Source organism: Eucyclogobius newberryi, unplaced genomic scaffold, assembly GCF_026437365.1.
Source record: "Eucyclogobius newberryi isolate DKJ021-1_F unplaced genomic scaffold, fEucNew1.0.hap1 SCAF_8, whole genome shotgun sequence".
Lineage (NCBI taxonomy): Eukaryota > Metazoa > Chordata > Actinopteri > Gobiiformes > Gobiidae > Eucyclogobius > Eucyclogobius newberryi.
In genome coordinates this window covers 1,668,931-1,684,420 of record NW_027316500.1, presented here as the reverse complement: position 1 = coordinate 1,684,420, position 15,490 = coordinate 1,668,931, and the positions used below count along the sequence as shown (strand labels likewise).

The 15,490-nt window shown below is 41.0% G+C and overlaps 1 long non-coding RNA gene across 1 annotated transcript; it reads left to right on the top strand.

Annotated features, from left to right (window-relative positions):
* Window positions 1–12,632: 12,632 nt before the first annotated feature.
* Window positions 12,633–15,490, top strand: LOC140351674 (uncharacterized). Its single transcript, XR_011925386.1, has 4 exons — window positions 12,633–12,786; window positions 13,101–13,202; window positions 15,018–15,110; window positions 15,186–15,490. It is a non-coding gene; the product is annotated as an uncharacterized lncRNA (long non-coding RNA).

Sequence of the window (15,490 nt, the reverse complement as noted above, 5' to 3'; positions counted from 1 at the left end):
CCTCGCTGTGTGAAGGAAAGGTTTCGCAGGTCTTTCCTTCCTGCTGCTGTCAGACTTTATAACAAACACTGTTAGTCCTGAACACTCGCAATACTGACCTAACCATGTGCAATTCCGTCATATGTGCAATTACTGTCGTGATTCATGTGCAATTACTGTGAAATTCATGTGCAATCCATGTGCCGTCGTGACACATATTCATGTGCAATTACTGTCGTGACATGCAATGGTATTTATGTATTTATTTATTTTTATCTTTATTATTTTTCCGCTCCATCCCTTGTTGGGAAATGGGAGGTTTTGTCTATGGGAGTTTTTGTTTATAGGAGATCTTCTACTGAGAGTGTTTTTCAAACTTCCTATAAGTGATCTGTTCTTTTCTTCTGTATCTACCTATGTATCTACCTGCGTTGCATCAATGAAATTTCCCCATGTGGGACAATAAAGGAATATCTTATCTTATCTAATCTTATGAAACTAACCACTCACTTTGAGCAAGTCTTAAACCAAAAAAACAATTCTACTCCTAAAATGTGTCTGTTTCATGTAATCACAAAGACGAAGTCAAATACTGTCAGACCTCTGACATGCAGGTCATGTGGTCATTTGAATGTATACAACTCTCAAAACCTTTCACTGAGAAAACGGGGCTCAAAGTTTTTCACCTGAGTGAGCCCAGAGTCACAGGGGTGCTCATTTTTATCTCATTGAAACAAGCCCTCCCCCTGTCACACTGACAGATTGATGTAGTGTTATTTTCATTAGGACCTGAACTGGACTTGAATCAGAATTAGAAGTTACTATATGAAAATGGAAATACTTGGATTACAAAAGGCCCTGAATAGCATCAAAGAATCAGAATAAGAATAGGGTTTATTGCCATTTGACGATAAACAGAATTCACAGGTGATTCAGTACATAATAAAAATTTATTAATCCAAGAATGTGAAAGTTATTTTCACGTTAACAAATCACATCTCTACCATCCAGAAGTTGAATTTAAATATTTACTTTTGATTCAGCAAACACACAGAAAGCACGACCCACACAACCCACGGGTCAAGAAATACTACATCATTATATAATTTGTACAGAACAACGCTGAAAAATAAGCCGATAACATGGCGCTAGCCTAGCTTAGCTTCCAACTAAGCCCACGGCCCGGAGCTCCGGAGCCCAGAGGAAAAAACCGGTTCAGCCACGAAAACTAACGCAAAGCACCATAAAACACACATAAAGCACGACCCACACAACCCACGGGTCAAGAAATACTACATAATTATATCATTTGTACAGAACAAAGCCAAAAAATAAACCGATAACATAGCGCTAGCTTAGATTAGCTTCTAACTTAGCCCGCGGCTAACACAGGAACAAACAACACCTACTGAGCTAGTTTTTGATGTTCATATCATTTTAACATGTCTGCATGCATGCAGGGATCTTGTGAGTACTTACGCCATGCATTTTCTTTTTGTGGATCTTTTTTCTTTTTCGTCTTTTTGTACTCCGTACTCCATACATGTGTACTCCATCTTCAACACCACGGAGTATGACGGTGTTTTAAGTAGCCATGTGGCTAGCAGTTGATTGGCCGAAAAATAACAACAATGCGCTGGCTAGAAATAGGTGACACCCCCGAGGAGCGCTGGAAAAAGACCCGAAAACTACCCATTATTAACAGCTCAATGTATAAGTTTAAGACAACCGATAGTGTTATCTGAAGCACAGAGGGGCTCCTTCATATTTGGCTTTATCTCAGTTTGGTCGGGGCCGACTTGTGGCGGTTTTTTACCGTGGCCAGTCACATTTTATGCTGGTCCACGGATACTGAAAAACCTTCTCAGTGCCTTGATAAAGCTTATGTGGACAGTTCTTGTGGACATGCAGGTGAAAAGTACAGCCCAGCGCTTACTGTCTGCGCTTCCTCCTCTGGTGCGGCGTGTAGTCACTGTCCAAGGGCCAAACACGTCCAACCCTACACTGGTGAATGGCAGCATAGGTGACAGCCTATCAATGGGTAAGTCTGCCATCTTTTGAACTTGCAGCTGTCCCCTGAGCTTACGACAGAGTACAAATCTGTGAATAACAGAAGATACAAGTCTTTTGCAGCCAATAATCCAAAATCCAGCTCCTCTGAGCATTCCTTCTGTTATGTGGCGACCCTGATGTGCCACTTTCCCATGGTAACATCTCACAAGAAGCACAGCTATGTGGTGGTTATGTGGGATGATGAGTGGATGTTTCTCATCGTTTGTCAGATTTGCAGGTGCCAGGCGTCCTCCTATTCTAAGGAGGCCTTCTTCATCGATGACTGGGTTTAACTTTTTTAGACTGCTTTGCTTTGGGAGTGGCAGATTTTCTTTTATGCACCTGTATTCTTCTTTGAATGTTTCACTTTGCACTATATGAATGATAAACTTAGCTGCTTGTGACATCTCCTCTACAGTGTTATGGTCGTTAAAACACTGCCATTCTTTACATTTTGTGTTTGCTGTAGTGATGCAATACAGCGACAGAGTCTCATCCAATGAGAAAATCTTTCAAAACGGTGAGACTCTAGTTGAGTAACTGAGGTTTTAGTGAGAAAAGTCTTGACCTCAGGTCTAATCTCCGTGTCTGAATCGGGTTCTATGAAACTGAAAGAGTCAGGGTGTGACACCTCTAAAGATGGCTGTGTCAGAAAGGAAGGACCACTAAACCAGTTAGTGTGAGGTAAAGTGGAAGCTGCAATAGGCCTGGTGGCATTGTCTGCTGGATTGTCACTTGTAACAATGTAATACCACTGTGCAGGATAAGTGGTCTTTCTGATCTTTGTCACACAATTTGCTACATAAGTGTGAAACCTCTTTGTGTTGTTGTGTATGTAGCCAAGTACGATCTTACTGTCTGTAAAAAACTTGACAGTGTCTATTTCAATGTCCAATTCGTCTCTAATGAGTTCAAACATCTCTACAGCTAAAACTGCTGTGCATAACTCCAGTCTCGGTACTGTGTGTGCAGGTCGTGGTGCTACTTTAGACCATAATAAAGCCTGTGTGCCACTGACCTTCACTGTAGAAAGGCTCTCAGATACGCAACTGTTCCAATTGCCATGGTGGATGCATCTGCTAATATACCCAGTTCTTTTCTCACAGCAGTGGTCTGTGAAAACGGCAGGTAGCATCTCGGTATCTGTAGCTCCTCGAGATCTTTTAAGGATTTTCTCCATCCGTTCCATTCCTCTTCTCTCTCTGCAGGAAGTGGTTTATCCCAGTCGTTTTGCTCTGCAGTCAGTTCTCGGAGAAGAGCTTTTCCTTGCATGGTGATATGCGACACAAAACCTAGTGGGCCAGTACACCCCTCCTAGTGTAACCCTTTTACCAACCGGCTCAAAATAAAGAGGTAATAACTAGTTCCGATAGAACCTCTTTAAACTCAAATGTAACTCAAAGGTAAAAGAGACATTCCAATGTATAAAACCATCTAGGTTAAAAGTATGATCCTCACTGTGGAAAACGACTAAATTAGCCTTCCCAGAAATGTTAATGTGCAAGAAGACACACAGTAGTTCTTATTAATGTCTTGTATTGAAAAGAAAAGTATTTGGCAAAAACATAAAAATATACATATACACATAACATCAAATCAAATCCCCAGAGTCAAAAGTTACAGCTAGGCTACGAGCTAATGCTAACAAGAGATCTCATCCACCTGAAATGAGACTTTAAAAATACTTTGATGCATTTGAGACATACATTACGTAGATACAAAACTTAAATTACTGACTCAAACAGCGAAATGAGTGGCAACAATCTAATGTCGGGACTATTTAATTGTCCCACAGCCTCAAAGAAATGTTTACACAATCAGCTGTGCTCTAGAATCTATAGTGCACTAGATTCTATAGTGCTCAGCTCATTGTGCTTCTAGTGAGTGTGTGAAGTTATCAAAGAGCTGATGAAACTGGAAAATGATATTGGCAACATAAATGTGCCTCATTAAATATGCTGTATTATAATAGTAAAAGTTTGAATAATATTGCAGTAAATGTACTGGGCACAAATATAACTGCTGTACAATGTTCTTTTTGAAGATCTGGATTTGCCTTCAGTCCTCCCTGTTGCTCCTGCCCCTGCTGCTCCTGCTCCTGTTGCTCCTGCCCCTGCCCCTGTTACTCCTGCTCCTTCAGGGAGCTGCACCCACAGGTGTGTAAAAGCATTTGGTTGGATTACAATTTGTTTTTTAGCCTGTGTGATCTAAATTGCAATGTGTGTTTTTTTTGTAGAACCACGAGGAAGAGGTCCTGGAGGCAGAGTCCTCCAGCTTTGAGAGGGAGGTCCTGGCAGCGCTCTGGGACTGACCCTCCTCATGTTCCACCTGCTTCCTCTCCTGCAGAGGGTTCCAGCTCATTCAAAAGAATGTGTAAAATTACAAATGTATAAATTACTATATGAAAATAGTTCATTTGATTTCAATCTGGAACCATTGGAGCTGCATCTTCTGCAGGAGAAATGGACTCCTTTTTCCTCTGTGTCCCCCACTCTTCTCCAGGCCATATTAGTTAGTATATAGTTCTGTATTTATATATTATTTTTATATATAGTTATTTATTTTTCTATTTTTCCACAAAATAAATTACATTTTATATTCTAAAACGTGTGTCCTGTATACATGCACCTTTTTCATATAATACTGGGTAGTTTGTGGGAAAATCAGTGGCTAGATAGAAAATCGGTATTGGAAAAATCGATTTTGGCAGGTCAGACCTCCTTAAAAACCGGAGATCGGTATCGGCCAAGAATTTTGGAATCGGTGCATCTCTATTCATTGCCACTTGTGGGGATGGACTCTCTTTTCTATTGTCCGGAATCATGTCACACTCAATCAGGTTTGGCAGTGGGAGCTTTATTTTTCCATCAACTGACTCTATCATGAAGTTCATTGCTGTTTTGCCAACATTATCTGACAGGCCTGAGCATGTTCTGAGGGTGTAAATGTGAGGAGTCTTAATGTTAAAGGGCTCGAAAAACTGTGACTTAGCCAGTGACTTGCTGTGTGACCTCCTCCCTCTTTCTCCCCCCATCAGTCTAAAATGGCACCAACTGTCATCTCCTGTCCCCAGCACAGGGAGTGGTGTTCGTTTTGTCCACCTCAATCCTCATAGTAGAGGCAAAAGCTTAAACCTCAATACTGTTCATTTTCTGTTTTACAAACCTTTTTTTTTTATTTATACGTTGTTTTTTGGGAGTACACCTTTCTGGATTGTTCTCTTTTACCAGTAGGATAGACTAACACTGGGCTTATTTTGGAGCATGTGTGTGGGCTGTCTGCATCTCCACAGCAGAGGAGAGATTCAACTGCAATGCAAGAGCTATTTGGAAGTCTGGACAATGATCAGCCAGAAGGCAAGGCAGATGTGGATGAGAATGCTGAAAGAGAAGAGGACAGAGACAATGTAGCATCGATGTTGGACTGGCAAGACAGGGTTCATGTGCCCAGTGTACAGTATAATGTGGATGAGGGGGTACTGGCACACATTCAAGTGCAATTTGATCCCCTCAGTGGGTCCAGGAGGGAACATGGTGTAACAGTCCTACGGAATTTGCTCTCGTTTCTTGAGTCACTAAGAAGCCCTACTAAGTACTACGGACTATTTGAGCCACTCGCCTCAGGAAGGAAGCCACTACCCTCTGGCTACAGTCCATTCGGACCAGAAAGTTCTCTTTACTTTTATTGTAACGTATTGTTCAAAATGTTATTATTGCACTAAAATGCATTTCACAAAAACTGGAGCCTGTTCTTATTATGACAACTGCATTTATAAAGTATGTGTCAAAATAGTGTCATGTCATAGCATATACCACACACACACACACACACACACACACACACGTGCGTGCGTGTGGGTGTGTGTGTGTGCGTAGCAAAGTGACAATACAGATAGAGAAGTGTACATATTGTTCTTTATACAAGACACGTTTGTTGTTCTTGTGTTTGTGTGCGTGTGCGTGTGTGTGTCTCTTGATGTGTGAAATGTGACGTGCAGCACTGTGAGCCCAAGACAAATAAATTGTGCTGCGCAAATCACTATCAAGTTTGAATCATACCACAGTGAACGTGTGCTGTAATCAGGTGGTCTTACCAAATATTATAGAGTGTACTCCAGTTGCCACCGCGCTGCTCTGGGTCAGACGGATGGAGGAAAGGCTTCCAATCTGTGCCATCTGGCCCTCCAACCACACCAACCCGTCAGGCATTCAACATTTCCATACTAGAATTAGTGGGTGCAGTATCATGAATATAAATGCACATTTTTGTTGTGCTGCTCATTCTTTCCAGAGAAAAGGCTCCTGATATATGTGGACCAATGGCCATAGTGTCAATAAATCCATATGATCAAAAATGTCAAACTGAAATATTTTTTGCCATTTATTAATGTAATAATGTACAGAGTGCAGAACAAGCAGTGCAAGTGCAGGGCAATGTTAGAGATTGTCGACTGACATGTGTTTTATAGTGTTCATGAGTCCAACAGCAGAGGTGAAACCACTTAAGAGGGTCTGAGGGGATAGTAACTTCCTGCCAGGGGGAGCGGCTATAGTGGTGACTTAGGTCAGAGGTCACCACACTTCTCAGCAGAGTGCCCAATGCACTGCAGTCTGTGTCAGGCAGAGACTACACAGTGATGGGGGGGAATGAGGAGCTGATGGTCTGCTGCCATTTGAGGTCTTGGTGATGGTGCAGAGGAAGCAGAAGAAGCCCAGGGTCTCAGTGGTGATGGCTGTGACCTTCCTGGAGTCCAAAATGGTCTGTTACGACGTCCAGCTCTACTGCACCATGACACCAGCCTCTGCTGCTCATCCGAGTGGACCAAAGAGTCTTAAAAACAAGTGCAGAATGTAACATGTTTATATTGTGTCCAACACACTGCTCCTCACTTGAGACCTTTATAGAGCAATAGATACTTTAGCACTACTTTAAATAGTTTTCACCCCACCACCTCGCTTATATTGCATAGATGTACATTTATATAACTTTACTTTATAGTATATATATATATATATATATATATATATATGTATAACTTTATAGATGTACATTTGATTAACTGTACTGTATTTCTGTCGACTTGTGCAAATACAGATCTGTATACAAAGGCCTTATCAACTTTTACGTTTTAACATGTATGAATTGTATTCCTTTTATCCACGTTTAGGTCTTTGAATAGTTATTATATTGCAATGTGTGAGCTACTGTGTCCAAGTTGTGGATCAATAAAATGTGTCTCAGTCCAAATGTCCCTGATCAGATCCATTATCTCTTCCACACAGTCTAACAAAATGTGGCATTTGTCATCTTGAAATCTCACAATTAAAACACTCAAAGCTTCCTCAGGTTTTCATGTTACCCTAACATGTAACTTACAGCTGTCCAGCTCAATGTTGTACATGACAGTAGTAAACACTGCACCTGCAGGTCTTCTGTAACATGCTAAGGCTAGTAGCATTGTGCTAACAACACTAAAAGCCAAACAGATTCATGCTGACTGTGGTCATTCATCTTACTCAGAGCTGTGGGCAGTAGCTGTGTCCTGGAAGCATCTTGTAGTAGTAAAACACGATCAGTGAAAGATTGCCGATGTCTTGCCTTCTTTGCGCTGATTGGCTGGAGAAAGGAGAGTCTTACTGGCTTAGCTAAAAAAAAGGGGTGGGAATTATGGTCATCTCATTATAATGTTACAGATAGCCGGACAGCGTCCGCCATAAAATAAGTGAACGCAGAGCGCCGTCTGGCGAAAATTACGCCGCTCGTTTACGGTGCACAGCGTTCTCTTTATTTACGCCAGACGGCGCTTGGCGTTAAAAAGCGCCGCTTTATTTTGTAAACGTGCCGTAAAATACGCCACGATACGCCGCTCCTATGAGGCGGAGTGTGATCACATTGGCTTTCCACATTTTGTCTTTTCAGCTTCAACCTATTTTGAGATGATCCTAAAGAAGTTTAAGTGACTCGGCTTCATCAGAAAAAAAGAAAGAAAATTTAATGAATATGTGCTGCCCGGTGGTCGAATGGTTAAGGCATCAGCACATATGCCAGGCTCCAGGTACAGCCGGCCGCAGTGTCGTTGAGTTTGAATCCCGATTATGACCATGTAACTGCATGTCAGAGTCTGATCCCCCATTTCATGCTCACCTTTCCTGTCTAATAAAACCTTCCGGCCAAAAAAGAAAAAATGCGGACAAATGCGGACAAATGCGAGTATTTTTCGTTCATGTTTCTGAATTTGCGCAGTTCCCCTGTTCCTGTCAGCTCATTGCTCTGTCAAAGAGACTCTGACTGGCTGCAATGTTGGCGACAGTGACAAAAGTAGAAAATTTTTCAACATACCGGATCGCGTCACAGGCCTCCGTGTGCACAAGCGGGAGATTTTCACAAGCACTACTTTCGCTTGTCGCTGACCTGAGGGAGACTCAGAGGAAGATTTGAGTTTGCTTCATTCGCAACTCAAGGATGCTTGAGTTTTGGAATTTGGTCGCACGACTTAACTTGTACTATTCGCACGAGAATGATCTACTGCGCCTGCGCATGCACTGAGCACGGCCCCGGAGCACACCCCCGAACCAGGAGGCCGGTCCCTGGCCTCCTGGTTCATACGGCACTAACATGTCCGAGGTGTACTTTGGTGCTAGGCCATAGAGAGACTTGTACACAAGCAAAGCTGCGTTAAAGTCTATTCTCTGAGCCACAGGGAGCCAGTGCAGAGAACAGGACAAAAGATGAGTTAACTCCCAAGTGCAAGAAGTATGATTATACTTCTTGCACTTGGGAGTTAACTCATCTTTACCGTGGAAAGCAGAAAGGCACCCTCGCTGCCATTTTTGGGGTTCAGCCAAGATTATGTAAGCTGAACAAGGAGTATTGTTCGTGTTTGTCCAGATAGAAGGTGAGTGTGACCACTAAATGAAACAATAGTGTCTGATAATGCTATATGTACTTGTATTTAGTTTTTAGGGTTTGCTTGATTAATGGTATAATCCAGTTCACTTGTCAGGTTTTTCTGACCAGTGTGTTTTATTCCAGCAACGTTCACTTTATCTTCTTTTGATACATCCATACAAATCTAGGCTCTTTTTAAATGTTTAAAAGTTATATGATGTAGGATATATGATTTGCTGCCTTGTAATTACATCTCCTAATTTAGGGGGGTGTTTTACTTGAATAAGTAGGCTAAGCATCAAATAACTATTGACCTTCAGATAATTTTCTGAGACAAGGCATAAATGTAACTGAGCCCCGTTTTATTTTGTTGTAAATCTGTGGTTTAATTTATATTCATGTTTTGGACAGCCATTTGCGTTCTCTGCTCCTGGGCTGATCAATAATCATTAAAGATCAATAGCACCATCTAGTGGATTAATTAGGCCATTGTTGTTCATAGATAATAATTATTTGAGAATGTATTAGTGCAGTTTACAAATCAAAACAGTCCAAAACCAAGCTCAACCAAAGCATAATTACAGGCGTTTATCATCATCAGACCTGGAAACTAAACTCAATCATTCTGATTTTGTGTTGGACTTTCCAGGTACCTCCCACTGAGGACATCTTAAAATGAGTGAGCAGCATGGTTCTGCCTTGTAGAGGAGTTTAGTGCCATCACTGGAATGGAGGCTGAAGTGGGGAGCAATGAACGAGAAGAACATGGACAGCTTCATGTTGGCTTCAAGGAGGAGAGACACAACTGCAGTGATGGGCTCGCGTGGAGATGCAGGCCCTGCTTCACAGCCTCATGTTGGCTTCAAGGAGGAGAGACACAACTGCAGTGATAGGCTCTCTCCTGGTGAACACACTCACATTTGCTTAGTTAATGTTCATGTATTTCAGCTTTCTTTTATGGCCGTGGCTGGAGAGCCCCGGCGCGGTCAAATGGCCGCGCAGTTTCAGGGACCGTGGCATTTCCCTTATAGCCCGTTATAGCCTCATGGCTAACCCTAACCCTAACTTTAACCTTAACCTTAACCTTAACCTTAACCTTAACCCTAACCTTAACCCTAACCTTAACCTGTTACCACCCACCTGTCCGCCGGCAAACATTTTCTATATCTCAAATATTCTCTTACATCATCACTTTTATTTCCGTGGTCAATACCAGCAAGCCATACATCATTTTAAAGCATATTTTCTCAACAAAACGAATATGTCATTGATTTACATTGAATAATATGCCCCAAGAAGCAATTGCCAATAGTTTGTGAGAAAGTCTCAACTTTTACAAACGCATGTCCTACCTGTTTGCTGTTTATGACGGACGAAACGGCTTTAATTCTGTACATCCTTGTACTCAGTCTGTCCGTAAGGAATCATTGAAAAACAATATCCACTTGTATTTTTCCTGAAGTTATCCGATTTCGAGATATTGTCAAGTAAACAAACTTTTCTTCGTTTCTCGCCGGACGAGAATGCGCTTATTCGGCGCATTTCTCCGTCCATAACAAATGACCTGTTTGACCTATAAAATAATGTTGGATATCCTTCTTTTCCTCAGACTGTTACCTACAGAATGAGACCATCCACGATTTTTTCTGTCCACGGGTTTGTTTGCTACAGCCTCCGCAAAAAAAAAAATGCGCTTTAGCGAGAATAGCTTTAGAAAGAGGGGCGGGACAAAGGGCTTATTGACACAGAATCTTCTGTATTCTCGTGCGTAAGGCTCCGGGAAGGCTGTAAAGAGCCAGATTTCTCGGCAGGATTTTGCGCATAACGTTTTCTGATTTTACTTTTGGACGTGCATTTTGTTAGACATATGTATTATTATACCAATACAAAAATAAAATAAAAATATTATAATTTTTTTTTTTTTTTTTTAACCTCTATATGGGAAATTCATGGGTAAACTCATATTTACACATATTTTTTTTAGCAGTTATAATTGCTATTAGTGGCCTACAAAACATCAAAATGTATGATTTATGATCATAGAGGAGCTAAAATTTGGCACAGTTGGCACATATTTGGATCACCTGTTCCGAATATACTTTTTGATACAAAAAGGTCAACAGCACCAAAATGCCTGTTCCTAGAGATCTGAAACTTTACACAGTTGTTGTCAACAAGATAAACATCATGTACAGTGAACAGCATATGCACACAATGAAGTATGTCATGCTCAGGACCATTACAAATTGACAATATTCAGGCGAGACTAAAAAAGGATGTTTTGTTTATGTTTGGGCTTCTGTAGTGTAAGTTCTGAAGCCCTGACAGTGTTCATGTGCACATCTGCAGAAACTAGAAGGCCTAAGCTTTCTAATGATGCATCACACTTGCATGTGGAACATAAGATCCTCTTTTAATAAGCAATGCCATTTGGGTATGTCCAACCATTGTGCACAGGGCGAAAATAGGTGGATGGCCCCTAACCTTAACCCGGCGCGGTCAAATAGCGGTGCAGTTTCAGGAGCCGCAGCGCGCGGCCAGCACAAAATAACATGGCAGTTTCGGCCGCACGCCGCGGCACTGCAGACACTCCCTTCTTTTATAGGTGACATTTTGAGTATGTTTTCCTAGTCAAAAATTATATATTGTTTGAAATTTTAATTGCCATGGCAACAGTCCTAATTTCTCATCTTCCTGAAACCCACTGTTAAAAAGGCCCAATTCTCCAGCATCCCCGAACTTTTCTGCCTGGAGACTGATGAGCGGAGAAAGCAGAGAACTAGAAAGCTTTGTGAGAACCCTGTTTGGGACTTTTTCTGTTGCTTGGTGTTTGTGTGCGTGTATAGATGATGTAAGTAGATGTTTCAGTGTTTCTAAGTTTGCTGTGTTTCTGCTGCTATTATTCTAATTGATGCATCTGTGCTGTGCAACAGGCCTTGGTAGCGCCAGCTTATAGACAGGCCCATAGCCAATGAGATTCTTATGTAGATTGTGGATTTTACTATGTGGGTTTTGTGTTATTGCTTGCTTGGGGATGATTGTTCTTGTATGTACGGGTGCTGACGCTGACGCTTATGAGGGGTCAAAGTAACAAAAATTCAATTGAACGTTGTGTGGTGTAATACCTTAAAGGTGGTATGGAGAATTTTTTTCAGCAAATTTTTTATCATATTTCCTCGTGGCATGGATACATCATTTGTCCTGCCACGTATCAATCATAAAACGCACCTACCGCTCACCTGCAGCCGCGTGCGGGTCGTGCCGACGTTTCCGCGTGCCTAAGCGCATGGATCTATCATAATATAGTTCCCTCAGTGTACGGGGCAAAATGAAGACGGAGAAAGACAGTTCGAGCTGACGCAAAAGTGGACAGAAATCTACGGGAGACGAGAGATGCGATGCGCTCCGTTGCGCTAATAAACAAACGCACGTGTGTGTTGTATCAGTCCGCACGGGGGAGGGCGCATGCGCACTTCCGCCTGCGTTCTCAAATCGCCGAAAAATCGTCCATACCGCCTTTAATCATTGAAAGTAAATGTGTTAATAATGTTGTGAATCGTTTGACTTGGTTAATTCTGATGTACTAATCATGTAATTGCAATCAAATGTAATCGTTTTTTATCATTTAATATTCACGTCTACACCATTCAACAGTCCGGAGCTTTAGCGTCTGCATCTGTGATTTTTTGTTACTTCCGGTTGCTCGGAATACGGCAGGGGCAGATTGACGACAATTCCCCTTGTAGTCTAAAACAAGATCTTTAAAGTTTAAACCGATGGTCTTCACGGCAGCGTTTCTGTGCAATGCGCTTCAGTCGACGCAACTTCAGTCGACGCAACTTTAAGGAACACTTTGAAGCAGCTCTGGTAAGTGCCCGAACTATTCTCAGTATTTTATTATTTGTCGTTCGCATTCCAGTAATTCTAAGTAAATGTGTGTAGGCTTTGAGCTTGTCGCTAATGCTAACCGCCATTTTTTTCTAATAAATAAAAAGTAAACGTCAATCTTTTGTATGAAATACAGTTCATCATGATGTATCGATTAACAGGCTTGTAGGGTCATATCGTGTTGTTCTATCACGTGATTGTGAAAGTTAATGATAATTGAATTTGTCTACAAAGACTGTAAACACGACAGAAATGACTGTGTAATGTCTCTAAAACAGCGTGTGTTTCTACAGACAGTGGGCTCTTCTTGTTGACAGTGTGCTGGTCTGTGCTCTGTCGTGAGACGTTTCTATCCATCTGGACCTTCAGCATGAGCGCCACAACGTGTTACAAAGGTGCGTTTGAGTCCAGGATGCCCCGTCATATTATGATAGTTGATGTCACTCGAGAGAGGATCCCATTGAGTGCAGGCTGAGCTCTTCTAAGCCACAGTGTGAGTTCAAGAGTTTTTAATTCTTGGTACAGTTGATGTATTTGTTATTGTTATTGATGCTGGAAAAGCAGAAGGTTATGTTACATTCACATACAAGTCACATGTCTGAACTGTCTTTCTGTGTCAGTACATCAGTACATCAGTACATCAGTACATTAGTACATTAGTACATCAGTACATCAGTACATCAGTACATTGACTCGGGTATTTAGACCACCATTATCATTTGATAGTTTGGCCTTTCAGAAGGGTCTTTATGAAACATCCTTTTGTTGTACTATTTTGTGGCATCTGGGCAATTGAATTGCATTACATTTCAGAGCTGCTGGTTAAAATAAATAAATAAATACAAATTAATATATATACAAAATAAATAAATACAAAACAAGTATGAATAATTGTATGTATAACATATTATTCATGTATAATTTGTAAATTGTATGTAGTGTCTTAGTCTTGGCATTTAATAAGCAGCTAAAAATGGTGTCACTGTTCTATACTCCAGCTTCTATTGTAGTGTATCTAATAATATCTCTAAATCTACTTTGAATTTCAACCAGGACCAAGAGGCTTTGGCTCTGAGTAGATCTATTATGTCCACAACAAACATTTAGCCTCATTTATATACACTTCAAACCAAGTGCACTGAAACACAGGTAACATGCCAAAGACATTTCCTGGAATCTTTATCTCTATATGGATTAGAATCATGATAAAACAACCTTCATAAATAACACAAATTATAATGAATACACAATTAAGAAGGATTAAGTCTGTGTGTCTTCAGTAGACTGTCACACAGGTGGCCATTTTGAATGCCAGAGTTATTGATCATTGGTTCAAACACTTGCTCAATATATGGCCTGGTAGCATCCTGATTCAGCCTGATTACACCAGTGTTAAGGTCGCGGAGGAGCAGGAGCCTGACCTGGAGCAGGAGCCTGACCTGGAGCCAAGGCTGCCATTGAGCAGGGGCAAAATATGGCCTTAATAATAAAAAAAGGAACTACAATCACAAGCGAGCACGGGTAGCACCTGCAAACTGAGGACATAGTTTTGCTCCATCTTAAGTGTTAGGCCTTTATAAATGTCACCTTAGGTTTCTACTGCACAGCCATGCGATGTAATTATGTAATTTTTTTGTAATAAATAAGCATCATATTTGTTTTGTGTAAAATCGGTATTGGATATGAACACTTTATGTCTGGGGGACACGGATAGTTTATGTTCTACTTTAAAAGAAAATCCTTCATACCATTTTTTTTATATTTTAAGCGTTTCCTTATCTGCGTCCCCAGATATGAAGTAAACATGTTCAAATCCAATTGTGATTTTACTAATAACAAACAGAAAAGCAAAAAATGTATATGACATTGTAAATACTAGCATCATTTAAAGAATAAATCGGTGTAATCCCTCATTCGTCCAGCAGGGGGCCGTTGTAGAAAAAGATTGAGTTGTATCATCTGGACTGTTTTAGAAAAACAAGACGTTTGGACTCTCATCCAAGAGTCATTCTCAATCTGTGGATCTAGTCTTAGAACTCGGATATTTATCTTACTCGGAGTGATCTGATAAGAGCCTGTCCTTATTTGCTTTATAAAATAAGGACAGGCATAGGATAGGTATCCGATCCTATGCACATACTAATAATAATAATGTATTATTGCTGGAGATATATTTATGCACATTCATTATTGCTTTGGGTTTTCTGCAGCTTTGAAGAGCCGTCCACTCTCTTCAGAGATGAAAAGGTCTCCAAATGCACTCAGCACTCCAGCAATGGTGGACGCATGTCAGTAATAGTGAGGTATTTGTCATTGGATTATGATTTATGTTTTCTGCTTACATTAATGATATATATATATATGTTTTTTTACCAAAGGTTAAGTGGACCTGAACCTAGAGGGCGAAATGTGAGCTGAGGACCAGACAGCAAAATCTACACACAAAGAACGTTAGAGCCGCATTGATCCAAGTGGTCTCCATGACGACCATGGACTGGAATGAAAGTTCTAAAGTTGTTCTTTGGGAGTGGAAGTGTTTAAATTCTCCATGCCCGGGTCTAGAGGGGTGCAAAATGGTACATTGCAGCAGCATGTATTAAACATGTGTACCCTCTTTTGATGTTGACTACTTTTTTGAAACTGATATATCCTCGGTCAGGCTGGTCTTATTCTCAGCGTTCAT